The sequence below is a fragment of the Hyperolius riggenbachi genome, chromosome 2 (assembly GCF_040937935.1).
Source record: "Hyperolius riggenbachi isolate aHypRig1 chromosome 2, aHypRig1.pri, whole genome shotgun sequence".
Taxonomy (NCBI): Eukaryota; Metazoa; Chordata; class Amphibia; order Anura; family Hyperoliidae; genus Hyperolius; species Hyperolius riggenbachi.
This window is the reverse complement of record NC_090647.1, coordinates 30,984,233-31,011,330: the sequence shown is the minus strand read 5'-3', so window position 1 is coordinate 31,011,330 and position 27,098 is coordinate 30,984,233. Positions and strand designations below refer to the sequence as shown.

Below are 27,098 nucleotides of genomic sequence, written 5' to 3'. Positions count from 1 at the left end.
CATATTCTTTTTCACTGCAAATGTTATATAGCCAAAGGAAGATAAGGCTTATTTTATTACGTTCCCTGGGCTAGTCTAGATGCACATACCAAATGTTGTTGTGTCGATATGTACGGGGGCTTTGCAATCAACTGCGAAAATTGGTCCCATAGACTTCAATGCGAATGGAAAAAAAAGGCAAATTGTGGATGTAATTTTGCAAATTTTCCGCTAAGTGAAAATTAGCCAGATTTGCTGCGAAATCATGTTCATGCATCTCACCTGCTCATCTCTAGTGGTTTGAAATTACTTAAAGGACATTCAAATTACCCCTATCTATGCTCTAAAAAGAAGGATTGGATTTCGTATGACCATAAACAATTAGTAATTCTACAACGTATCTATCTTAAACGGAAATGCCTTAAAGGACTTACGAGGCCAAAATCGTTAAAAAAGTCAAGTACCTGGAAGATGTTTAAATACACGGAGGACACCGTCCGCGCCCTCCGTGCAGTTCCGCCGGGTCCCCTTCCTAAAAGCGCCCCCCGTGCCGATCGCGACCCCACAGGCCGGGTCGGGCTCTCATGCCGCTCCTAGTATGGCCGCCGGAGCTGGTCGCTACAGTGCGTGGTTCGGAGGGTTGGCCCTAGAGCTGCGCAGCCGCACTCGGGGCAATGCGGACTGCGCAGCCGCGGCCATATTAGGAGCGGCATGAGAGCCCGGCCTGTGGGGTCACGATCGGCACGGGGGGCGCTTTCAGGAAGGGGACCCGGCGGAACTGCACGGAGGGCGCTGAGGGCGTCCTCCGTGCATTTAAACATCTTCCAGGTACTTGACTTTTTTTTAACGATTTTGGCCTTGTAAGTCCTTTAAGAAATTCAGAAAAGTATGGTCTAGCTGGATCTCATACTATAAGCTCAAATTTGATGACTAACTTCCAACAAATGCACAGACTCGCAGACCCCAGGGTTCCACGGGGAGATGCATTTGTATCAGCCAGGACTACTTTATGACTTTTCAAGCTCTTGGACATAATACATTATATTGTTATTGCTCTAATCTATAAGGACATTCAAACTGAAAGAAAAAAGTTAAGCTCAAAAGGAAGTAGGGAGTGGGGGGTAGTAGTAGTTATAATGAAATTTTAGGTTTCAGAGTATAATCTCACTTTACAAGAATAGGTGAGTCCTTGCGGTTCAATCCATTTATCCACTCAGTGTCGTCTGGTCATAACAATGGGACATTTGTATGGCTAGTTGTCTAGCTAGAACTCTGAAACATTTAGATAGCTGGTACACATTACACAACATCACTTAAACCAACCTTGCAATATGTTATAGGACCGAGTATTGGCTGTCACTTCCTGTATCTTTCCTCTTCTCTTGTCCGGCCATGCTTGCTATGGATGCTCAGGAAAAGCTCTGAGAATGGACTGGACTGCCAGGTTCAGATGTTACAGGGGCATTCCCCAGTCTAAAAACAAAGCAAAACACACTGTGAGTTTACAAAAATAAAAAATATCCCAAAACACTGGGGGCAGGAGTGACTCCGGGGAAGGCTAGTGTTATAGGTTAGGATCTTTATATATACAGGATCTTCTCAAAAAATTAGCATATTGTGATAAAGTTCATTATTTTCTGTAATGTACTGATAAACATTAGACTTTCATATATTTTAGATTCAAATACACACAACTGAAGTAGTTCAAGCCTTTTATTGTTTTAATATTGATGATTTTGGCATACAGCTCATGAAAACCCACATTTTCTATCTCAAAAAATTAGCATATTTCATCCGACCGATAAAAGAAACGTGTTTTTAAAACAAAAAAAAGTCAACCTTCAAATAATTATGTTCAGTCATGCACTCAATACTTGGTCGGGAATTCTTTTGCAGAAATGACTGCTTCAATGCGGCGTGGCATGGAGGCAATCAGCCTGTGGCACTGCTCAGGTGTTATGGAGGCCCAGGATGCTTCGATAGCGGCCTTAAGCTCACCTGGAGTGTTGGGTCTTGCGTCTCTCAACTTTCTCTTCACAATATCCCACAGATTCTCTATGGGGTTCAGGTCAGGAGAGTTGGCAGGCCAATTGAGCACAGTCATACCATGGTCAGTAAACCATTTACCAGTGGTTTTGGCACTGTGAGCAGGTGCCAGGTCGTGCTGAAAAATGAAATCTTCATCTCCATAAAGCTTTTCAGCAGATGGAAGCATGAACCCACTTTTGAACCAGAAACAGCGGCAGAAGCGCCTCACCTGGGCTACAGAGAAGCAGCACTGGACTGTTGCTCAGTGGTCCAAAGTACTTTTTTCGGATGAAAGCAACTTTTAAGCAGGCCATACACTGGCCCGATTTGCGCCCGTTTCGACAGCAGATTCGATCACTGGGATCGAATCTGCTGCCAATCGTTCACGCTACACGCCGAATTTCGATCCATTTCGTCCGATCCCGTCGATCGTGCCGTGCGGAAAATAACCGTCGATCGCCCGCGGGTAAAGAGCGCATCGCTAGCGGCGTTCGAGTGCCCGACGACCGACGCAATAGAGCCCGCATACATTACCTGCTCCGCCGGCGCGACTGCAGTCTCCCTGTCACCGCTGCTCTGTCTGCGCTCTGGTCTCCAGGTCCGGCATGCCTCACTTCTTCTAGCCCGGCAGGAAGTTTAAACAGTAGAGCGCCCTCTACTGTTTAAACTTCCTGCCGGGCTAGAAGAAGTGAGGCATGCCGGACCTGGAGACCAGAGCGCAGACAGAGCAGCGGTGACCGGGGGACTGGAGTCGCGCCGGCGGAGCAGGTAATGTATGCGGGCGGGCGGGGGCAGCAGCAGCAGCACCACCACAACAGATTGTGATCGGTTTCAGGCTGAAATCGGTTCACAATCTGTTTGCTGTAAAGGTGGCCATACGATCCCTCTCTGATCAGATTCGATCAGAGAGGGATCTATCTGTTGGTCGAATCTGATGGCAAATCGACCAGTGTATGGCCACCTTTACATGTCATTCAGAAATCAAGGTGCCAGAGTCTGGAGGAAGACTGGGGAGAGGGAAATGCCAAAATGCCTGAAGTCCAGTGTCAAGTACCCACAGTCAGTGATGGTCTGGGGTGCCATGTCAGCTGCTGGTGTTGGTCCACTGTGTTTTATCAAGGGCAGGGTCAATGCAGCTAGCTATCAGGAGATTTTGGAGCACTTCATGCTTCCATCTGCTGAAAATCTTTATGGAGATGAAGATTTCATTTTTCAGCACGACCTGGCACCTGCTCACAGTGCCAAAACCACTGGTAAATGGTTTACTGACCATGGTATTACTGTGCTCAGTTGGCCTGCCAACTCTCCTGACCTGAACCCCATAGAGAATCTGTGGGATATTGTGAAGAGAAAGTTGAGAGACGCAAGACCCAACACTCTGGATGAGCTTAAAGAGAACCCGAGGTGGGAATCTTAGAGTTAAATCTATACACAGAGGCTGGGTCTGGCTATAGTGCCCAGCCTCTGTTGCTAGTTGAATATTCCCTAAATCCCCCCTGCTCTCTGCACAAGCCCATAAATTACAGCCACGCTGGCGACACTGAGCGTGTCGCAGCAGGCTCTGTTTACCATTCTAGTGCCACTCATGCCGCTCCCCCGCCTCCTGCAGAGCGCCGATCCCCGCCCACGTCTCTTCCCTCGCCGATGATTAGAGAGAAGGGACTCGGGCAGGGAACTGCGCTCTGCAGGAGGCGGGGGAGCAGCGTGAGTGACACTAGAAAAGTAAACAGAGCCAGACAGCGCGGCTGTAATTTATGGGCTCGTGCAGAGCGCAGGGGGGATTTAGGGAATATTCAACTAGCAACAGAGGCTGGGCACTATAGCCAGACCCAGCCTCTGTGTATAGATTTAACTCTAAGATTCCCACCTCGGGTTCTCTTTAAGGCCGCTATCGAAGCATCCTGGGCCTCCATAACACCTGAGCAGTGCCACTGTGATGATTTGCTCAGCTGCCTGTGCAGGCAGCCAGCCTTTTGACCATTGTGTAGGTTTGCATGCTGCAGGACTCTGGAAAGAACAGCTTCTGTCAGTTTTGCAGCTTGTGCTTGCAGAGGAATTTGCATACGTTGTCATGCAAATTGCCTGGCCACATTCATTGGAGGCGTGTACTATAAGTACTATGTCTTTCCCACAATGCTTCGCTGTTCATAAGGATTTCGTCCTATGTAACACTCCTGGTGGGGTGTCAGCCTTGCTCTCTGTTTGAACATCAGCTTAGAGTAATTCCTAAATCTGCGCTAGGCAGATTTCCCTAGTGCTGTTAGGATTGTATTATCTGTATTGCCTGTTCTGTCTTGTCTTGCCTGTTTGCCATTGTCCTGTCCCTATGGTGGTTGACAGGAAATGGTTCTGATCTCTGTTCTTGGAGTATAGCTGGTGCAGCGGTTGCTACCAGCTATCTCTTCTGTTCTGTCTCCTGGGATCGCACTAGCTACTTTTTGCTAGCGCTGGGGATCCTTCTGTTCTGTCTCCTGGGATCGCGCTAGCTACTTTTCGCTAGCGCTGGGGATCCTTCTGTTCTGTCTCCTGGGATCGCACTAGCTACTTTTTGCTAGCGCTGGGGATCCTTCTGTTCTGTCTCCTGGGATCGCACTAGCTACTTTTTGCTAGCGCTGGGGATCCTTCTGTTCTGTCTTCTGGGATCGCGCTAGCCACTTTTCGCTAGCGCTGGGGATCCTTCTGTTCTGCTACTCTGTACTTGGATCGCGCTAGCCACTTTTCGCTAGTGCTGTGGATCCTATCTCTCGCTTGTCCCTGTTTTCATGTGTCTGTCTGCTACGCTTGCTGGAGGCTCGGTGAGGTAACCGTTAAGCAAGCGCTCGCGTCCTCTGTTTCATGTTTGTCTGTTAATGGTTAGTTAGGCGTGCTTGTCTCTATTGTGCTTATCACGTGGAGACCGCGCATAACCGCGTGCACTGTTGCGAATGAGTGCGGTGTTCGCGGTTAGCTAGCATTTGTTATTTTCCGTATCTCCTTATTGTATTATTTGCTGTGCCTTTGCTACCGTCGTATTCTATTCTGATCTGCCTTGTGTCACGTCTGGCGATCGCACCTCTCGCGATCGCGTTCCTATTTCATATCTGCTGTTGTGTGTGTGCGCGGTCGCTGGGTGGCGACTGGATTGGCGCACACACATACAACCTGTCCCTTTGCTCATCTCATTCGCAATCGCCTCTCTTGCGATTGCGTTCTGCGCTTCGTACAATTCCTGTCTGGCATTTGTGGAGGTACAGAGGATTGGTTCCTCTGCACTCCCCAACGCCATCTGCCGACAGGAATTTTCCCTCTACAGGTGCGTAGCACCTTTTGCTGGGTGCCTGCAAAATTACACGCTTGTGGAGGATTTCCGCCATGTCAGCGCACACGTTGTGCGCTGATCACGGAGAAAGTTCCACAATCGTTACAGCCACAGGCTGATTGCCTCCATGCCATGCCGCATTGAAGCAGTCATTTCTGCAAAAGGATTCCTGACCAAGTATTGAGTGCATAACTGAACATAATTATTTGAAGGTTGACTTTTTTTTGTTTTAAAAACACTTTCTTTTATTGGTCGGATGAAATATGCTAATTTTTTGAGATAGGAATTTTGGGTTTTCATGAGCTGTATGCCAAAATCATCAATATTAAAATAATAAAAGGCTTGAACTACTTCAGTTGTGTGTATTTAAATCTAAAATATATGAAAGTCTAATGTTTATCAGTACATTACAGAAAATAATGAACTTTATCACAATATGCTAATTTTTTGAGAAGATCCTGTAGACATAAATCTATGTGTGTGTGTGTGCGTGCGTGCATTTCACTGGTCAAATATGAACTGCAGCCATTCTTACACCGTTAATTGCAGGGTTTTCAAACTTTTCACAGTTGGTCACTGGGTGACTCAGATTAATATTAAGGAAAATGGGTGGAGCTTACAACAGCCAATCAAAATTCACCTGTTGATTTTTAAGGGGAATATTTAAACTGCTTCCATTCTTACACTGTTAATGGCAGAGACTTAAAACTTGCTACAGTCATTGGGTGACTGGGGTTCAAATTAAAAGGGGCGGGGCCACAAAAAGCCAATCAGATTTCCTTGGTGGATAAACTGCTTCATTCACACAATTTTGATGTCAGGAACCTGAAAGCTCACAAACTTAATCATTGAGTGCCTGTGTGTCCAGGTTACAAAAAGTGGGTGGAGCCAACAACAAATTTCACTGGGAAAATATAAACTGCAGCCATTCTTACACTGCTAATGGCAGGGTTCTCAAACTTTGCACAGTTGGTCACTGGGTGACTGGGATTAATATTCAGGAAAATGGGTGGAGCCTACAACAGCCAATCGAAATTCACCTGTTGATTTTCAAGGGTAATATTCAAATTGCTGCCATTCTTACACTGTTAATAGCAGATGCCTCAAAAAAGGTACAGTTGGTCACTGGGTGACTGGGGTTCAAATTCAGAAAGGGGCGGAGCCAAAAACAGCCAATCAGATTTGTTTAATTTCAATGGGAATAAACAAATTATTGATACCAAGGTCCCCAAAGCTCATAAACTTGATACTTGAGTGACTGTATGTCAAGGTTAGTAAAAGTTTGTGGTACCAAAAACGAAATTTTTTTACATGGCAGGGTTCCCAAATTTGACACAGTTGGCCACTGGGTGACTGGAACTAATATTCAGAAATGTGGGTGGAGCCTACAACAGCCAAATTCAAAATTCACCTATTGAGTTTCAAGCTGAATATTCACATTGCTACCATTCTTACACTGTTAATGGCAGAGGCCTCAAACCTGATACTGTCAGTCATTGGGTGACTGGGGTCCAAATTCACTGAAGGGGGTGGAGCCACAAACAGCCAATCAGATTTGTTAGATTGATTTCAGCCATTATGTTTTTGGCAGGGTTCTCAAACTTGACACAGTTGGTCAGTGGATGATAGGGATTAATATTCAGGAAAGTAGGTGGAGCCTACAGCAGCCAATCAAAATTCACCTATTGATTTTCAAGGGGAATATTTACATTGCTGCCATCCTTACACTCTTAATAGCAGAGGCCTTAAATCTGGTACAGTCAGTCACTGGGAGACTGGGGTTTAAATTCTGAAAAGGGGGCAGGCCACAAACAGCCAATCAGATTTGTTTAATTTCAATGGGAAAATGCAACTTATTGATGCCAAAGACCCCAAAGCTCATAAACTTGGTCATTGAGTGACTGTATGTCAAGGTTAGAAATAGTGGGTGGAGCCAAAAATAACTATCTTTTTACATGGGAAAATATAAAGTGCAGCTATTCTTACACTGTTAATGGCACTGTTCCCAAACTTGACACAGTTGGTCACTGGGTGACTGGGATTAATATTCAGAAAAGTAGGTGGAGCCTACAACAGCCAATCATAATTCACCTATTGGTTTTCAAGGGAAATATTGAAACTGCTGCAATTCTTACACTGTTAATGGCAGAGGCCTCAAACCTGCAACAGTCAGTCATTAAGTGACTGGTGTTCAAATTCACTAAAGGAGTGGAGCCACAAGCAGCCAATTAGATATTATTATTTGCTGAATAAATTGCTTCCATTAACACAATTTTGATGCCAGGAACTTGAAAGCTCACAAACTTGGTCATTGAGTGCCTGTGTGTCAAGATTACAAAATCTAGGTGGAGTCAAAAACAGATTTCCCTGGGAGAATATAAACTGCAACCCTTCTTCACTTTTAATGGCAGGGTTCTCAAACTTTGCACAGTTGGTTACTGGGTGGCTGGGATTAATATTCAGAAAAGTGGGTGGAGCCTAAAAAAGCCAATCAAAATTCACTTGTTGATTTTAAAGGAGAATATTAAAATTGCAGAACAACTTAATCGCATTAACGGGAAAATGGACGGAGCCATGTATCGTGAAATCCTGAACGACAACCTCCTTCCCTCTGCCAGGAAACTGAAAATGGGTTGTGGATGGGTGTTCCAGCACGACAATGACCCAAAACATACAGCAAAGGCAACAAAGGAGTGGCTCAAGGAGAAGCACATTAAGGTCATGGAGTGGCCTAGTCAGTCTCTGGACCTTAATCCAATAGAAAACCTATGGAGGGAGCTCAAGCTCAGAGTTGCACAGAGACAGCCTCGAAACATTAGGGATTTAGAGATGATCTGCAAAGAGGAGTGGACCAACATTCCTCCTAAAATGTGTGCAAACGTGGTCATCAATTACAAGAAACGTTTGACCTCTGTGCTTGCAAACAAGGGTTTTTCCACTAAGTATTAAGTCTTTTATTGTTAGAGGGTTCAAAAACTCATTTCATTCAATGAAATGCAAATCAGTTGCTATCTTTTATTTAAGGTTATTTTTTCGATTTTCCTTTTGATGTGCTATCTGCCACTGTTAAAATAAACCTACCATTGAAATGATACTGTTCTGAGACTTTTCATTTCTTTGTCATTGGACAAACTTACAAAATCAGTGAGGGGTCAAATAATTATTTCCTCCACTGTATATCAGTGGCGGCACTACACTGGGGCATGCTGGGGCACTGCCCCCAACCCCCTGGGAATCACTGTGCCCTCTCCTGCTCAGTAACATACAGTTAACTGTTTCCAGGCTCCAGCGGCATACGCTGAACAGGATAAGGCCTGTAAAAAACTCTCCATGTAAGCCTGAGTCTATGAAGGCATTAAATAAACCAAGGGTCTTATCAATTTGCCATAAACACCTCACAATCCTTGCAAGATCCCTTGTAATTAATGTATCTGCATGACACTTATATTTGCAAAGTACAATATCTCTACCGCCTTCTGATTGTATGTTCTAACATTGTCAGTCAACGGGAGTAGAGTCTGAAAAAGGCTAACTAGTTGAAAGCTAACTGTTTTTCTTTTAAATTAGCTAATAAACTTGTATTTTACAGATAGGAAGTTTTGAATCAGGATAATAATTCTGATTCAAAACGTTGTATCTGTAAAATGCAAGCTCTAGTCTGCTATACTTAGCTACTAAGATAAGGAATTACAGGCACAGTGTTTCTCTCCCTCTTGCCTCTTCCCCCTTTCCCTTGCATTTGTCAGACACAGGCTCGGGGCTGGAATTATTTGTCTGTGATCCGTCCACACAGGAGCAGCTTGCTAGAAAGTAAGGATTAAAGCATGCCAGCTAACCAGCCAAGTACTGTACATTTTTATTCATAATCTCGTCCTTTAATGAATGTAGTAAATCACCTTGTGTCGGAGGAAGTGGGCGTTGTTCCATGAAACGTGCTCAGACCCGACACGAGGGTGTACTTTCGGCAGAGAGTCGCCTCTTCTCTACATTGTGATCTGGTTGCTAATTCTCTAATAAGGTATTGTGTAAGGATAGCACACTATGGAAACACTAAGAAGTCTAATCTCCATGCTTGTTTCCTGGTTTATGTATAAAACTGCTCAATGCTTCTCAAGCAATTACAAAAAAAAAGTTCCCCATTAATTAAATTTCAACATAGATTTTCTCAATTTGTTTTTAGTAACTTCCTGTTTGTTGGTTTGGTTGCTTAAATGTTTAATTTAAAGAGAAAAGATGAGAAAGAGCTAAGGATAGATGACTCATGAGATACATTTGTGAATCAGCCCTCGTTGTGACATCACTGCTGTGACACAGTTTCTGTTTGTGTTATCCAAGTGCATAATCACAACCCATATCAGAACCAGATCATCCCCCGGGCAACTTAGGCAGGTGCCTGGGGCCTGGAGAGAGTCTAGGGGGTTGGTGTATGCTAGCCTGGGCATCGGAGGTAGGGGCGGTTCTTCCATGAAGCAACGTGAATCACGTGCTGCAGGGCGGCAAAAATTAGAGGGCGGCAAGAGATGGCTCCCCTCCTCAAATGTCCCCCTTCTTGTACTCCCCCCCCTCCCTAGATGCGCTGTGCTACTTCACTCATCTGCTCTCAGCGTTCCAGCAATGGGATCTCCATCTGTTTGTCCAGCTTCCTGTATCTATGGCTACAGCAGTGCCTCATGTGACCTGTTACATGCTGCCGGGTCACATGAGGCACCGCTCTAGTCAGAGAGGTGAGAGCAGGTGAGTAATGCGGCACCGGTGCAGCACATACCCGGCATCCTTCCTGGGGAGCAGATTCTGCTGGCCAGCAGGGAGGAGATGCTACAGGAGGAGGTGCAGCACATACCCGGCATCCTGGGGATCAGATGCTGCAGGCCAGCAGGGAGGAGATGCTAAGGGAGGAGGTGCAGCACATACCCGGCATCCTGGGGAGCAGATTCTGCTGGCCAGCAGGGAGGAGATGCTATGGGAGGAGGTGCAGCACATACCCGGCATCCTGGGGAGCAGATTCTGCTGGCCAGCAGAGAGGAGATGCTATGGGAGGAGGTGCAGCACACGCCCGGCATCCTGGGGATCAGATGCTGCAGGCCAGCAGGGAGGAGATGCTATGGGAGGAGGTGCAGCACATACCCGGCATCCTGGGGAGCAGATTCTGCTGGCCAGCAGGGAGGAGATGCTATGGGAGGAGGTGCAGCACATACCCGGCATCCTGGGGAGCAGATTCTGCTGGCCAGCAGGGAGGAGATGCTATGGGAGGAGGTGCAGCACATACCCGGCATCCTTCCTGGGGAGCAGATTCTTCTGGCCAGCAGGGAGGAGATGCTACAGGAGGAGGTGCAGCACATACCCGGCATCCTGGGGATCAGATGCTGCAGGCCAGCAGGGAGGAGATGCTATGGGAGGAGGTGCAGCACATACCCGGCATCCTGGGGAGCAGATTCTGCTGGCCAGCAGGGAGGAGATGCTATGGGAGGAGGTGCAGCACATACCCGGCATCCTGGGTGCAGATTCTGCTGGCCAGCAGGGATGAGATGCTATGGGAGGAGGTGCAGCACACGCCCGGCATCCTGGGGATCAGATGCTGCAGGCCAGCAGGGAGGAGATGCTATGGGAGGAGGTGCAGCACATACCTGGCATCCTGGGGAGCAGATTCTGCTGGCCAGCAGGGAGGAGATGCTATGGGAGGAGGTTCAGCACATACCCGGCATCCTGGGGAGCAGGTTCTGCTGCCCAGCAGGGAGGAGATGCTATGGGAGGAGGTTCAGCACATACCCGGCATCCTGGGGAGCAGATTCTGCTGGCCAGCAGGGAGGAGATGCTATGGGAGGAGGTGCAGCACACACCCGGCATCCTGGGGATCAGATGCTGCGGGCCAGCAGGGAGGAGATGCTATGGGAGGAGGTGCAGCACATACCCGGCATCCTGGGGAGCAGATTCTGCTGGCCAGCAGGGAGGAGATGCTATGGGAGGAGGTGCAGCCCATAGCCGGCATCCTGGGGATCAGATGCTGCAGGCCAGCAGGGAGGAGATGCTATGGGAGGAGGTGCAGCACATACCCGGCATCCTGGAGATCAGATGCTGCGGGCCAGCAGGGAGGAGATGCTATGGGAGGAGGTGCAGCACACGCCTGGCATCCTGGGGATCAGATGCCGCAGGCCAGCAGGGAGGAGGTGCTGTCTTGGAGGAAGCAGAGGGAGGTAAGCGAAGTACCAGTGCCTGCACGGCACAGCACGATGTGTCTCTCCTCTCCAGTCCGGCTTTGCACACACACGTTAGGTGGGACCGTCCTTACAGTGTTTTCAGGCAGCAAAAAGTCTAGAACTGGCCCTGACCGGAGGTGGGGTAGAGACCCCTGTCCATGGATTGGACAAGGGCTCTGGCGGAGATGGGAGGCGTTGCCGCCCTCTCTTGCTGAGCCCCCCCATACAATAGACCATGCGTGCTGGTATAGCTCATGGTGCGGAACTATCCCAGCCTGCAAGGGTGACAAGGGGTTGAAGAGGCTTGAGAGGGGGAATGACGGAGGAACGGCGGAGTGCGGAATCACAGCGAGGGAGCAGGAGGACTTCAGGAGGCTGGAAGAAGCCCCAGGTAAGGAAGTGAGCAGTTTTTTTTCTCAATTAAGTGCAGACCTCCCGCGCATGCACATTAGACCTGGTCTGACGCAGCTGAGCCAGTTACCAGGGCTGATCCCGATTGAACGGCAGACCGAGGGAGGACGGCGTGGGACTCAAAATGGTTTATGCTGCAGGAAGAAGCTGCGGGTGAGTATCAAATCTTCATTTTTTAACAGCTCTGGTTTACTTTAACCATTCTTGCCGCCTGGGCGTGAATGCCATGTCCAGGTAGCAGCTGCTGCGCGCGCTCCCACGCGCGCTCGGGCGCGTGCTCCCGTGCCACCCCCGTTAGCCTAGAGATCAATGAATGGGAATATATTTCCCATTCATCGATCTAAGTCCCCGGCAGAAAAAACAACGGCTTTTCATCAGAGGCCGCGTTGTTTCTGAAAAATAAAAAAAAGAAGTCAATAGTAAAACTACATCTACATACATATTTTAATAAAATAAACCCATATTATTACATTTAAAATTAACTGTTTAACTCCCACACCAAAAATTACCCAAATAAGATTTTTAATGAAAAAAAAAAATACAATTAACCACCCTGGCGTTCTGAACGGGATTTCCTTTAGGGCTTCCCCGTCGCCGTGGCGACGAACGGAATAACGTCGTCGATGTCGTGACGTCAGAGGGAGTACCGATTCACCCCATAGCGCAGCCTGGCGGTGATTGGCCAGGCTGCGCAAGAGGTCTGTGGGGGGGGGCCTCGTGGCAGGTAGCAGCGCATCGGTGGCGAGCGGCGGCAATCACGTAAGACACGCAGCTATCAAAGTGCTAGCTGCGTGTATGGAAAAAAAATGTGAAAATCGGCCCACCAGGGCCTGAGCAATCCACCTCGGCGGTCATGGATGACAATAGTTACCTAAGGGTCTGAACTTTTTAAATATGCATGTGAAGAGGGTATATTACAAACATTTTTTAAATTATAAGCTTGTAAATAGTGATGGACGCAAAACTGAAAAAATGCACCTTTATTTCCAAATAAAATATTGGCGCCATACATTGAAAATACATAGGTTTTAATTATGGTAGCATGTATTATTTTAAGGCTACAGTGGCCGAAAACAGAAATATTTAATTTTTCCCATATTTTTCTTAATATTCCTGTTAAAATGCATTTAGAAAAAAATAATTCTTAGCAAAATGTACCACCCAAAGAAAACCTAATTGGTGGCAGAAAAAACAAGATATAGATCATTACATTGTGATTGTGATAAAGTTATTGGTGAATGAATGGGAGGTGAAAATTGCTCTGTTGCATAAGGTGAAAAATCCCCGCGGGCTGAAATGGTTAAAATCAGTTTTCTAAAAGCTCCATGCTCTTTTTGAAAACATTTTTTTATCATGTGCCTACCAATCTCCCTAACATACGTGGGAAATTTGGTGATGATAGCATGTACAGAGGCTTTGTTATTAACCGCGGAAATCGGTGCAGTTGACTTCAATAGAAAATGTAAATTCGTTATTTGCCAGTGGAACGCCAACAAATTCAAAACACAGCTTTTCTCATCATCCTCAATTGTGTACAAAGATTATGTTGTTTGTTGTAGTTTTTCTTCTCGTAGGGTTCTATCCCCTGATTGTGTGACAGGTGGTAACAACTATAGAGAAGATTTCAGGGTACAATCCTTTATATTGTGAAGGATCAAAACACAGTCCTTTTTCAGGGCAATCCACCTTGCCCACCAACACTTGTTTTATATCTTTAAAAAGGACTATAAAAGCTAATGCAATCCCAAAAAGGCAAACAAAAGTCTCTGAAAAAACTTTATTGACACAAGTAAACAACATCAGAAAAAACGGTTCTTCAATATCACAGTGGTAGGTCTTGAGAATACATTGGATTGGTTTTAAATCAACAAATGGTTGTAGCTTTATGGGTATTAAACTTCATGGCTTGCCAATGTATTCTCAAGACCTACCACTGTGATATTGAAGAACCGTGTTTTCTGATGTGGTTTACTTGTGTCAATAAAGTTTTTCAGAGACTTTTTTTTTTGCCTTTTTGGGATGGCATTAGCTTTTATAGTCCTTTTTAAAGATACAAAACATGTGTGACAGGTGGTGGCAGTTTACCGTTAATTGCAAAAACAGAAAATCTGAAAAACTGAAATTGGTAATACTGAAAATGGGAAAAACGGAAATTGGCATGAGCGTAAATCGGAATCCCTAATTGTGAGCCCAGCGGTTGGGTCGTGTGTGGGCCAGCAGACCTGAGTGGTTGATCAGGTGGGGGTGGAGTGATGACATCCTCTTCTGAAGTTTCTACACTTTGAACTTCCTCCCACTCACTGTACCAGAATAAACCTAATGAAATAAACTATATTGCCCAAACTCCTGTACTGTAACACGTATCCCATAAAATCCTTTGGCAAAGTTAACTTTAGAATGACAACTTTTATAAGTGGAAATTCCAGGGTGTGATTCAAGCTATCTGTCCTCTGATGTGTTACAGTGAACCCGAAGTATGAGGCTGCCATATTTATATCCTTTTAAGCAATACCAGTTTCCGGGCTGTCCTGTTGATCCTCTGCCTCTTTCAGCCATAGACCCTGAACAAGCATGCAGCAGATCAGGTGTTTCTGACATTATAGTCAGGTCTGACAAGATTACCTGCATGCTTGTTTCTGGTGTAATTCAGCCACTACTGCATCCTAATAGATCAGCTGGGCTGCCAGGCAACTGGTATTCTTTAAAGTGAACCTGAACTGAAAAATCAAAATAACCATACACAGGTCATACTTACCTCCCATGTAGTCTACTCATCAATCTCTTTCTCCTCTCCTGCGTCCTGTTTGCCCACTGTGATCAATGGAATTCTCTGTCCACCATTTTGAAAATGGCCATTACCCCATAACAGCTTTCTGGTCAGCACACTGTTAAACTGTTATATCGCCCACTTGAGCCATAGGGAAACATGGACATTCCCTTGCACATTCAGTTGTAACTGATATCAGCTGATATATAACTGACAGCAGCTGGTATATTTCAGTTCTGACAAAATCTTGCCAGAACTGGAAGGGATCAATGTAAGAAGAAAGGGTAAGCTTCTGAGAGGAACTGATTTTGAGGTAAGTATGTAATATTCATTTGCAGCTACATGCGTTTATTTTAAATAATTTTACACAGCTCAGGTTCCCTTTAAGAGGAAATAAATATGGCAACCTCCATATCACTCTCACCTTGGGTTCACCTTAGGAGAATTAGTGCTTCCTCACTTCCAAAGATACTACATAGAATGTCGGGCACATAACCTAAAACTTGGGCGAGTTATAAATCTGATAAAATCGCGCTGCAGAGGAAGTCATCAGTCGCCAATCCAACACTGGGCGCCGCCTCCCCTTATCATACTCACTCACGCCAGTCTGCGGGCAATATCGTAGCACACATGGGGGATAGAGAGAAGCGGCCCCCCTTTAGGTGCTGGTCGGGCTGCGAGTTTCAAACTACACTGGCTGCTGCAGCAAAGGGGAGAGACAGAAGGGGGGAAAGAGAGAGGACCCCCCCTTATCCTATCCTAGCTGTAAGTGGGGAAGTTTAGGACTGATCCATGTATAAGGCGACCCCTCCGCTTTAAATTGTGAGCCAGTCCTAAATTTCTCGACTTACGCCCCATTGATACACTCAACAGCGGCCTTTTATGCAGCACAATTGTTGAATAACTTTTATTATGAAACAAGTTGAAACAGCTAAAAAAAAGTATTTTGCGATTGTTCAAAAAGCTGATAAGACTGATAAGAAGTCAATCTGACTGTTGGATTGACGTCTTATCAGTCCTCTGTTCTGCTCTGTTGCAGTAGTACTTGGCTGGCTTTGGGAGCACATGGGAGGGGGGGGGGGGTGCACATGTGCAGTATGCCCCAAACTGGAGGATTTTCCGGGAAAAATTGGAGGATCCAGGCAATGCAGAAGGAGGGCAAGGTAGGTACACATTTTTCCTTTTGCCCCATCTCAGGTTTAATTTAATTTGCTTTGTCTATTAAAAAAATATACAGTATGTGTACATTTTCCTTTCTCTCACACAATATTACAGCATGTACAGTGTATATATATACAGTGGGTTGCAAAAGTATTTGGCCCCCTTGAAGTTTTCCACATTTTGCCATATTACTGCCACAAACATGAATCAATTTTATTGGAATTCCACATGAAAGACCAACACAAAGTGGTGTACACGTGAGAAGTGGAACAAAAATCATACATGATTCCAAACATTTTTTTTTTACAAATAAATAACTGCAAAGTGGTGCGTGCATAATTATTCGCCCCCCTTTGATCTGAGTGCAGTCAGTTGCCTATAGACATTGCCTGATGAGTGCTAATGACTAAATAGAGTGCACCTCTGTGTAATCTGATGTCAGTACAAATACAGCTGCTCTGTGAGGGCCTCAGAGGTTGTCTAAGAGAATATTGGGAGCAACAACACCGTGAAGTCCAAAGAACACACAAGACAGGTCAGGGATCAAGTTATTGAGAAATGTAAAGCAGGCTTAGGCTACAAAAAGATTTCCAAAGCCTTGAACATCCCACAGAGCACTGTTCAAGCGATCATTCAGAAATGGAAGGAGTATGGCACAACTGTACACCTACCAAGACAAGGCCGTCCACCTAAACTCACAGGTCGAACAAAGAGAGCGCTGTTTAGAAATGCAGTCAAGAGGCCCATAGTGACTCTGGACGAGCTGCAGAGATCTACAGCTCAGGTGGGAGACTCTGTCCATAGGACAACTACATACTTAGTACAATGTATGGTGAAAATATTTTATTTGAAAACAAAGGTGCATTTTTTCAGTTTTATGTCCATTACTAACTACAAGCCCCAAATTTAATAATAATATACCCTTTTGACATACATATTAAAAAAAAATATTGACCAATGTATGTAGGTGTAATATTACTGTTTGGCCACAAGATGTCCTTGCGCATTATTTTCTATAAGCGTACAATAAGTACGCTAAATAGGAAGTAATGCGTGGCTGTATTACTTTGGAAGTGACGCAGGCATCTCATTGATGCCTGTGATCACAGGAACCCGAGGGGAGATGAATGAATGGGAACAAAGTTCCTATTCATTAATCTAACGTTTGGCGGTGGGAGCTGCGGAAACAAGTGAATGGGATGGAGCGCGGCGGCACCAATAGAGAATGATCACTGTTTTTGAACAAAAACAGTGATCATTCTCGGCGAACATGCACGGATGGGCTCAGGGGATTTCTTTTCCCTGCCACCAATCCCTCCTGTCGCCAAGACCATCGCAATCGCGCGCATGTACAATCGCCTACATAACCCCGCAGACTGCACGAACATGTCCCTCACGACCCGGCCGCAGCAGCACCTGCCGCGGGCATGAGGCTCACGTCCGTGTGACAGTAATGGTTAAAGGGGCACTATGGCAAAAAATTGTAAAATTAGGGATTTGTAGGATGTCAAAAGCCAACTCACATACCTTGGCCAGGAATCGAACCCAGGTCAACTGCTTGGAGGGCAGCTATGCTCACCACTATTCCACCAACGCTACAGGCTGAAGTCAGCCTCGTCAGGAATATACTGGGGTGCTTATGATGTAAGGATAATATTTTCATTTGCCTGTCTGACTGCTATGTACTGTACTTCAGATGCGTATGTATGGGTCATCATCTGGCTTTGGGGGAAGCTGTACTTGTCTGTGTGACAGTGTGGAATACAATTACCCTCAGTTCCTCAGAGAGCAGGGAGCTAATTAAAAGCCCTATTGTCCCATTATACCAATCAGGACATAGTCAGGGAACTTCAAAGACCTACATTTGCATCTAAAGAGGACTTCAGTGAATAATGCTTGGGGTAATAAGACAATGGCAGAAGTGAAGTGTGTTGAAGTCCTTGACACTTGAAACATTTACACTTCTGTTGAGGAAGTGAAGAACTGTAGGCTAAGTCAGGAAGAGTAGCTGCACCAAAAGTTGGCATGTGTGTTAAACACTATTTCATTGTGAGGAAATTGAATTATTGCCTGGAGGTGCAAGCTATAACCTGTAAATTACATCTATTGGAAGTCTTTTCATGTATGTGGGCTATTGTACATTTTTCGCAGGTGGATGTTAGATCTCTGGAGATCCAATTATGACTGAGGATGTAATTAAATCTAGCTTCCCCCCGTCCACACAGGCTTACAGCCTCGAGGCGAATATTTCATTATAAAAACCAGGGGACATCTACCTCAAATCAGTTCTCTTCTGACGGTAGTGGCAGCCGGTCTCCTGGCCCAAGCTAGTGAACTCCTGGTCTAACCAGAATTGTGTCCGTCCACCAAAGTCCAAGGTTCTTCTATCTGGATTCCTGTATTTTTGGTAAGCAAATTGCTTGGTGTGTTATCTTTGTAACTTTTATCTTGTAACTATTTTTACTTTGTTTTTTGTAATCTTTTTGTATATATTAAGTTCTGCACTGTTCTATGTTTTTCTGGAATATTAAATTATTATTTAATAAGCTTGACTTCTGCCGTACTAAACTAACACTCATAGCCTAGAAGAGACTGAAGTGTAACCGTGTATAAGTTCATGCCTAATTGTATGCTTGAGCAACACTACCGTATGAACTTGTAATTGCATTGTGTGTGGGGGCGTTTGTCATACGTTGACCTAAGCGCGCAGCTGACCCAACGTACGAACAACGCCAGTGCGAGTAGCGACAGCAGAGTGGCTAACAGTATCGTTCGGAACGACTGTTAGTGGGTCTTTGCTTCACGACAGTGTAAGATTGCAACTGTGTGTGTGTGTGGGTGCGTGGCGTTCCCGTATTTGGCCTAAGCGCAAAGCTGACCCAAATACGAAAACGCGGAGTGCGCGCTGAGGACTCGACAGCAGAGTGGAAGTGTCTAGCGAACCGCTAGTGGTGGCAGTGAGAGGTGTTCTGAGGGGTTCCAGCCTTGTTTTAGCTTGACTAAGGCTGCTTCCCCTCTCAGTCTGGTCAAACCCGCAGTCGGGAACCGTATACGCAGGCGTGCCGCGGGCCGGTTCCTGACATAATTGGCTGGCAGCGGTGGGATCGTTTGGTACATTAGTACGCAGTTTAGCTCGCTATTCTGAGTACTAAAGGTTGGAAGTTTGCTAGAAGCAACTAGCCTACAGAAGTCTACTCTGCAGAATCTATATACGTTTTTTTTTTTTGTTCAAAGATACACACTGGGTATTTGCTTTCCCTTCCCCCCTTTTTTTCTTTTTCTTTTTTGCAACACGATGGCTCAGAAAGCATCCAGCTATGCAAGGCAAAATAAAGAGATGCTACTCCACCTGTGTGAGCACAAAGACATCGAGACGGTGAGCGGCCAGACTAAGGAGCAGTTGGTTCGTGCCCTCGAGGAGCATGATGAGGCAGAGCAAGCCCGTGCTTCAACGTCAGCGGATGCAGCTCACGACACGCCAGAGGAGGAATCGCTCCCGCCACAGAATGCGAGTGGAGACGATGTCCTGGACGATCCACCGAGCAGGGAGATGCCATCTCTGGAAGCTGATCTACAGCTACTGAACTCGGCTGATCCTGAACTGCGCCTAAAGCTGATCCTACTGCACCGACAGGCAGAGGAGGGGAGAGCTGAACGGCAACACCAGCTGGAGCTGGCTAAACTTCAGCAGCAGAACCGGTCTGCTGGACCCGCAGAACGCGAAGGTGAGCGAGTCCACCGAATCCCCCTGGATAAGTTCCCCGCTATGGACAAGGACTCTGACATAGACACTTTCCTACAAGGGTTTGAAAGGACTTGTCGGCAGTATGGGGTGCCCCGTGAGCAGTGGGCAAGATACCTCACACCAGGGCTGAGAGGCAAGGCCCTGGAGGCATTTGCGAGTCTCCCCCAGGGGCTACGGACTGTATGCTAGGAGCCAGCCCTAGTGAGTCTCCAGTGCCTAGGCCTGGAGTGGGACATGTTGATACAAAGAATGCAGAAATTGATAATGTCATTTATGACGCCCGGACTATCGAGGCGATCGATGCAGGAACTATTGATGCTACTGGTGAAGTGCTGAGTACCACTGTGTATAATGCTGCAGATAATGTTGATGTTTTATGTGAGGGCCCAAATGACCATATACGTAGGGCTGATTATGCTGATGTCACCTGTGTTGTGCTACATAATGCTGTGTGTCATGTGGACACTCCGTCAGCTGCAGGAGTAACCAGCGGCGCTCGCTGGGCTGCAGCAGGTGGACTGTCCACTGAAGGGGCAGATGGCACCAGGCCAGATCCTCCCCCTTCAGATGGTTTCAAGACCAAAGGCGATGTGATTTACGATGTGTGTAATGTGGGCGCTCCCTCAGCTGCCGTGGTAACCCGCAGCGCTAGCGAGTCTACAGCACAGGGACTGTCCACCGAAGTGGCAAATGCTGCTGGGTCAGCCACATCTAATTCGGAACCTGGCCCTGAGGGCCCAGGAGCCTCTCCGTCTGCAGCCTTCCTAGAATGTGTGACAGGCAGCACTGAGCTCTCTGGGGCTGTTCAATTTGACAGCAGCCTGGAAGAGCTCAGGGGGCTAGCCAGCAAGTCACCAGCTGGGAGGGGCGGGCTGAGAGGGTTCTGGGAAGTTATTCCCTCGGAGCTGTCCGAAGGGGAAGAGGCAGACCAGCAGATAATCGATCCCCAAAGGGACCGAGAGATAGCTCCTGCCACTATAGAGAAAGTGCGTGTAGCGACGGTTGGAACCCTCCCCCAGCTGCAGCACTGTCTCTATGGTCGCGAATTCACGGTTGTCACTGACCCTCATTCCCCTGGTTGGTTACGTCAGGTTGTCATGGGCAATGACACATTGCAGCAACCTGACCTAGCTTTCCAGTCCTGTAGCTTGGAGCTAAGGAATTACCCCCCCAGGCCCGGCCGTCAGTGTCGGCTTTGGCAGGACGATTCGTTAGAATCATCTGCCGGCGCCATTTGGAAGAGGGGAATATACTGGGGTGCTTATGATGTAAGGATAATATTTTCATTTGCCTGTCTGACTGCTATGTACTGTACTTCAGATGCGTATGTATGGGTCATCATCTGGCTTTGGGGGAAGCTGTACTTGTCTGTGTGACAGTGTGGAATACAATTACCCTCAGTTTCTCGGAGAGCAGGGAGCTAATTAGAAGCCCTATTGTCCCATTATACCAATCAGGACATAGTCAGGGAACTTCAAAGACCTACATTTGCATCTAAAGAGGACTTCAGTGAATAATGCTTGGGGTAATAAGACAATGGCAGAAGTGAAGTGTGTTGAAGTCCTTGACACTTGAAACATTTACACTTCTGTTGAGGAAGTGAAGAACTGTAGGCTAAGTCAGGAAGAGTAGCTGCACCAAAAGTTGGCATGTGTGTTAAACACTATTTCATTGTGAGGAAATTGAATTATTGCCTGGAGGTGCAAGCTATAACCTGTAAATTACATCTATTGGAAGTCTTTTCATGTATGTGGGCTATTGTACATTTTTCGCAGGTGGATGTTAGATCTCTGGAGATCCAATTATGACTGAGGATGTAATTAAATCTAGCTTCCCCCCCGTCCACACAGGCTTACAGCCTCGAGGCGAATATTTCATTATAAAAACCAGGGGACATCTACCTCAAATCAGTTCTCTTCTGACGGTAGTGGCAGCCGGTCTCCTGGCCCAAGCTAGTGAACTCCTGGTCTAACCAGAATTGTGTCCGTCCACCAAAGTCCAAGGTTCTTCTATCTGGATTCCTGTATTTTTGGTAAGCAAATTGCTTGGTGTGTTATCTTTGTAACTTTTATCTTGTAACTATTTTTACTTTGTTTTTTGTAATCTTTTTGTATATATTAAGTTCTGCACTGTTCTATGTTTTTCTGGAATATTAAATTATTATTTAATAAGCTTGACTTCTGCCGTACTAAACTAACACTCATAGCCTAGAAGAGACTGAAGCGTAACCGTGTATAAGTTCATGCCTAATTGTATGCTTGAGCAACACTACCGTATGAACTTGTAATTGCATTGTGTGTGGGGGCGTTTGTCATACGTTGGCCTAAGCGCGCAGCTGACCCAACGTACGAACAACGCCAGTGCGAGTAGCGACAGCAGAGTGGCTAACAGTATCGTTCGGAACGACTGTTAGTGGGTCTTTGCTTCACGACAGTGTAAGATTGCAACTGTGTGTGTGTGTGGGTGCGTGGCGTTCCCGTATTTGGCCTAAGCGCAAAGCTGACCTAAATACGAAAACGCGGAGTGCGCGCTGAGGACTCGACAGCAGAGTGGAAGTGTCTAGCGAACCGCTAGTGGTGGCAGTGAGAGGTGTTCTGAGGGGTTCCAGCCTTGTTTTAGCTTGACTAAGGCTGCTTCCCCTCTCAGTCTGGTCAAACCCGCAGTCGGGAACCGTATACGCAGGCGTGCCGCGGGCCGGTTCCTGACAAGCCTAGCTGGCCTGGGAAGGATGAAAAGCTAGGTGACCATGCAACCATTCCTGCTAACCTAAAGCTTACTTGTGTCTTTCAACACATTGGCTTAAGACTTTACCAAATCCAATGCTCCAATACGGGGAAGCTTCTATGTTTGCTGTCTTTTTGTTTTGTTTTTAAGTGTGGTGTCACAGTTCACTCATCTCTTCAACTACAAGAAAGGCCCAGGAGTAGTCTTAGCTACCGTAATATCTATGTTACGGCAGGGTCCTTATTACACTTTCTCTTACAGGGCTATGGAAACCGTTTTGCCCATGCGATAAAGCGAGGTGCAAAAATGAAATCATGCCTAGCAGAGGATGGTTTTGATCCATCCACCTCTGGGTTGACCATGTCTCTGTCCAGGTTTTAAACCGTTTGAAACATTTTTTTCATCATTTTTCTGGCCACCATAATTATTTCTAAATTTCCAAGTTTGCCTCTCCATTGAAGTCTATTGCGGTTAAAATTGGAGGTTCAGCCCATCTCTAGTTGAAACAGCTAAAAAAAAAGTCTTTTGCTATTGTTCAAAAGGATGATAAGACTGATAAGACGTCAATCCAACAGTCTATGGTAACAATAAACACGCAACTTACTTTTCTTGTAAAAGATAAATCACACGAATTCTGCGCAATGAATCACTGAGGACGAGCGTCTGAGTTCTGAGCATCTGGAATAAGACTCTGGCTCCCCTGGACTGTCATGTATTCTCCGGATGCAGCATGCCTCCTGGAGAAGAGATCACACTGTACCCTCCCCAAAACATAAAACAATGACGCTGCCTCCTGCAGAGGCACGGCGGATTAACTCATCGCTATCCTGAGCAAGATGAAGTGACAGGCAGACTCCATCCATGAGTGATACTCTGACAATGCGTGGGCGATGCTCTCCTAAAATAGTACTCTGGTTTTTTTATACCTGTGTGTCAATCAGATACAGTCCATTGATATTACCAGCACACCGCACTTTAAAATACGCACTTTATTGTGCCAGTTTCCACAGATAGATCCAACAATTGTTTCGGCACCACATGCCTTGATAAAGGGGGACCCTGCGTGGCCCCGAAACAATTGTTGGATCTATCTGTGCAGTGGCGTAGCTAAGGAGCTGTGGGCCCCGGTGCAAGTTTTACATGGGGCCCCCCAAGCACTCTATACATAACAATTGATACGGCATACCAAAACCTGCCAAGGACAACCACAGTGTTGGAGGTGCAAGAAGGGAATGGGGAACAGTGTGTTAATGATTACAAGTATTTAGAGCATCTATAGAAGTGATTATTACCAGCACAGGACCAATAGAGAGCTAATATTGTGCTTGAAGGAGAGCCCAATGGGGCCCCTCTGGCCCAAGGGCCCCGATGCGGTCGCTACCTCTGCACCCCCTATTGCTACGCCCCTGTATCTGTGGAAACTGGCACAATAAAGTGCGTATTTTGAAAAGTGCGGTGTGCTGGTAATATCCATGGACTGTATCTGAATTGTGGCACTGCCTATGTCACTTTACCAAGCACCCCCAAGAAATCGATGGTGTGCCAAACCTCACTCTGTGATATTGTGTGTCAATCAGGGGGCAGGCAGACGGAACGAGGAAACCCACCCAGCCATTTCTGCATCACAATTTAAAGGACCTCTGTCACGAAAATCTAAAAATTTAAAATACATGTAAACCTATACAAATAAGGAGTACGTTTTTTCCAGAGTATAATGAGCCATAAATTACTTTTCTCCTATGTTGCTGTCACTTACAGTAAGTAGTAGAAATCTGACATTACCAACAGGTTTTGGACTAGCCCGTCTTCTCATCGTTTGCAAAGTCCGTCTTGTTGTGCATTGGGATTTGCTTTGTGGTGACCCTGCATTGAATTAAGATGTAATCTGTTGTATTGTTGCCCTGTAGTTGCTGCGGACAATGCCTACTCGCCTTTCACCTCTCTCGTTCACCAGCCTTTTTTGACCAGAATAGTCCATATCGCTTGAAGTTTTTATTTTTCTCAACTGCCACCCTCTAAACACCCGAGATATGATTGGGCGAGAAAATCCTAAAAGAGTCATCGTTTTGGAGATGCTGGCACCAGCTCTTCTTGCACCGACCATCATCCCTCATTCAAAATTACTTAAATCTTTTGTCCATTTGCAAATTAACGCCAGTGATAACTATGTTGTCCGATATGGAGTGTTCCTTATATAAGCAGCTCTGCGTTGTTACACCACTCTACTTCACTGTTGGACTGGTTTACTTTCAAATAAGGGGTGTTTCTAATTTTTTGGCCATATATATAAAAATCACATTGTGCGTGATATACCAATGAATATAGCATTGTGGTCCTGCCTTGATTTTATTTGTTTTTAATGGTGTCAGTTTTCTAAATATTCAATACACTATTGTTGAACGTCATAACATGATGCTGTTATAACAAATTAGGTGCATTTTTCTTTTCATTATGAAATATATTCTGCAAATGTTCACGAACAGGCGAATCTGGCGAACCGCCGTAAACTTCAACGGGCAGGCAAATTTTAAAACCTACAAAGACTGTTTCTGGCCACAAAAGTGATGGAAAAGTTGTTTCAAAGGGTCTAACACCTGGACAGGGGCATGCCGGAGGGGGATCCATGGCAGAAGTTCAACCAAAAACTGATATGCTAGCCCTCAAAAGTGCTGTTTGGAATGCTTTCACAGCAAGTGAGGAACAAGGACACAGGCCCAGCTAATGCTTTCCCTACCTACAGTATCTGCAGCAAGTTTGACCCTGCTCTCACTAACAGTCAGCAGCCAGCAGAGAATTAATCCAATATGGCCACTGCTACTGCTTTTTTATAGGGGGGTGGGGGGTCCAGGAAGGGGTGCAGACTGATTGGCTGCCATGTGTCTGCTGACTGTGAGGGAAGGGGTCAAGGTTTAGCTCAATGATGATGTATAGGGGGCGAATCGAACACGCCAAATGTTCGCTGTTCACAGCGAATGTGAACAGCCGATGTTTGTAGAATACTGCTTGCTGGCGAACTGTTCAGGACATCTCTACTCCAGATATGCCTCAGTGTAAAAAATATAACAAACAGGTGCATTTTCTGCACAGGTGGGAACCAAGACTAACTTGAAATAAACATTGAACTGTTACCATTGTAACTTGGATGCATTCTGGACTCATTTGTCTGACTTTAGCGCAGGAATAAATAAACTATAAAGCAGAGTTATATAATCCTGCACTAAGGCCAGTATAACCTGTGATAACCGGCAGATACGGCTGTGTTCCGGTACGAGGCCTTCCTGTCCTGACACAATCTGATCACACCCAGCCAGCTGTCCTGCAGATGGAGTTACGTAAGCATGTATTTATATATAGCTATTACTGCATTCTCCTGTCATATACTAATTGCTCATTCTCCACCCACAAGTTTGGCTATTGACCCCGAGTTCCATCTCTTCCCTACACTTTTAGTACAGTGCGCCTTACAATAAACCTGTCATTAAGTGTTCCTGTTCTGAACGTCTCTTCAATGGGTTCCTAATCAATAAAGCAACATGCTTGTATTTCTGATTTTATCCCTTGGCCAGTTACCTCCTTTATGTTTAGGATAAGTTGTTCAGCAGAGCAAAGCAGTTCTATGTTACTAATGTTCTATTTACCATTAGTACTATACACATACAGATCGATCTGTCGGGTGCAGGCCCATATTTACATCAGAGAAGACTATAGGCACAGATTATGCAGGAGAACAGAGGCGCCAAAAGGATAAAAGGAAGCTAAATGGGCTTAAAAAAACAAATTCTTGGTAAATAGAGGAGGCAGTGGTGGACTTACCACCTCCAAGTAGACACACAACGTCTGTAGTAAAGACAGTCAATATATTTTATTTATGAACTCCAAATATGCAACGCGTTTCGCAGGTTTGATCCCGCTTCATCAGGCAATAACAATGGAGCAATAGCATATGTGGTCAGTAGAAGAGCCAGGCACAGATGTCCTAGGCTCTCCCTCCATGAACCTACAAACTCCCCCGAACCGTACTGCAACTGTACTGGCTGTCCCTTCTCCCCTACTTCCCTTGCCTGTCATAGGTAGCTACAGGTGTTCCTTAGCATTAGGTAGCCAGAGGGACCCTCAGTATTAAGAAGCTGGAGGTGCCCCCAAGTATTAGGTAGCTAGAGGTGAAGGGAGACCCGGGTGAGTAACCTCTCATTAACACTCTGCTTGGGACTCTGTATAGGGGAGGGGAGTGAGCCAGCTTTCCATCACCAGGCGCCTGTAGGCATGTGCCTACAGTGCCATATGGTAAATCCTGCCCTGGTCGGGCGACACTTCAAGACCCAATGCTGTACAGACGCGCTGCTAGCCTGTAGGCAAGCAATGTGTCTGTTACTATGGGCGGTAAGTCAGAAAGATTGCATACTTTAATGAATTTGTTGGGTGCTGGAACCAGTAGTCAATCCAGTAGTAAGTAGAAGAATCTGCAGGCTCTCCCTTTATCAAGATATATCAGACAAAATTCCTTTTGTCTGATATACCTTGATAAAGGGGGACCCTAGGCATAACTCTCAACTGTCCCACTTTTGGAGGGACAGTCCCTCTTTGGGAGGCCTGTCCCTCTGTCCCTCTTTTCTCCTCAGATGGCCCGAACAGCGGCAAAACGCACATTTTTTTCAAAAAAGTTTGCATTCACATTTTTCCCATAGACTTTAATGGTGCCGGCTTTAACGGTTAATAGATAAGCCCCATTACATGCTATAAACACCAAATTTGCAGGGTATGTAAATAGGGACAGTGGGTATAAGAGGAAAA

General features: G+C 46.0%; 1 protein-coding gene across 1 annotated transcript in view; it reads right to left on the bottom strand.

Annotated features, from left to right (window-relative positions):
- LOC137545410 (P2Y purinoceptor 2-like) overlaps nt 1–27,098 on the bottom strand; it is a 50,776-nt gene that overhangs the window by 1,197 nt on the left and 22,481 nt on the right. Inside the window, exon 2 of the mRNA XM_068266596.1 lies at nt 1,303–1,452. The gene's annotated coding sequence lies outside the window, so the exon portion shown is untranslated. The remainder of the gene's footprint in view (nt 1–1,302; nt 1,453–27,098) is intronic.